Genomic DNA, 1,601 nt, shown 5'->3' with positions numbered 1-1,601 from the left:
AATTAAATAAAGGCAGACTCAATTTGGAGTTACGACTGACAAGTCAACCCGCGAGTTTTTATGTTGGGATGCAGTTCGGGCTTTAATTAAACACGTTCTGTGTAAAAATCGTTCACCAGAATATGCCACTTTTATTGCGAACTTGATGGAATCTTTTGACTCCTTTGATGTGCACATGTCGCTTAAAATACACATGCTACACAGTCATTTTGACTTTTACGAGCAACACCTTTCAACAGAAACCGACGAGGTAGGAGAGAGATTTCATCAATCCATTATGTGTTTTGAGGACCGATTCGCTGGAGAACGATTGAATTCAATGTTGGCGGACTTTTGCTGGTCGATCGCAGGAGGCAAAGGATATTAAAAAAATCATTCGAGCAATAGAAACTAGCAAAATAGGCCAAAACGGGATTGAAGACCCAAATTTAGGTTCAAATAGTATATAAACTAATATAAAAAAATATTACGAAATAAAATATGAGTTGTAAGGCAAAACCACATATCTGAACAATCAGTTGTATGGGAGGTATATGTTATAGTGAACCGATTTCCATGATTTTCAGAAATAGCTAAGGTAATATCAAAATACAGTCACGGAGGACGCAATTGAATTTAAAAGATCCCAGTTACGTAAGATCAGTTATCAAAACCTTTGCCCAGAAAAAAATTCAAAACCTGTGCACAGTGTTTTAAACGACGAAAAATTCACTTTGAGAACTCTAAAACTTCCCCCCTAAATATCTCCAAATTTTGACGTGATACGGATTTTCTGAAAACGCTATCGTAATCTAGAGGCCAAAATTAAGTTTACGTGTGTGGCCGTTTAGCTGTGATATTTCACAACCTTAAAATTTACCTACAGTGTAATTTAACAAATTTTGTTAATGCATCAATCACCACCAGAATGTGCTTTCTTTTTTACTTGATCGACGGCAGTGGTCCAAAATGGTCAACATGAATAGTATCGAACGGCAGTGGGGTTTTCGGAATATTATGTAAATCCCTCTCATTCCTTCGTACCGGCGTAGCATACACAATGCATTTCAAACAATTACGGATAAAGTCGTCTACTTTTTTCCGCATACCTGGGATCCAGTAATGCCTATAGATTTTATCGTAACCTTTGTCAACTGCCTGGTGCCCTATCTTTTCATGCATGAGTCTAATGCAGTGGTGCACACGGAAGTCTCCGGGAGCTACTCGGATTTCACATACGAGTTGTGTGTGCGCAGCTAGCGAACTGTAGCGACGCTAGCAGCGAGTTAGTTTGCGTTTGCTAGTGCATGCATACTAAGACAAAAATGTTGCGCTGGTTCGAATGGAACATATAAGACCTTGTTTCCATTTCCCTTTAATTTGAAAACTAGCCCATCTATTAGGCCAAAATACTGATTTCCCCTTCTTCCATACGGCTTCGTAACTCCTTAATATTTTCGTCGCGCTCTTGGGTCATTTGAATTTGAAGGTCAACGTCATTTGCGTCTAAAACAGCGGCGACATGACATCTACTTAAAGCATCGAGATGTTCCATCGATGCTTTTTTCCGGTGTTGTATGGTGTAGTTATAGTTTTCTAACTCTAACGCCCATCTAGCTATT

This window comes from Rhagoletis pomonella, unplaced genomic scaffold, assembly GCF_013731165.1.
Source record: "Rhagoletis pomonella isolate Grant_MI unplaced genomic scaffold, Rhpom_1.0 Rhpom_scaffold_00002, whole genome shotgun sequence".
In the NCBI taxonomy this organism is placed as follows: domain Eukaryota; kingdom Metazoa; phylum Arthropoda; class Insecta; order Diptera; family Tephritidae; genus Rhagoletis; species Rhagoletis pomonella.
Note: the sequence above shows the minus strand (reverse complement) of the source record.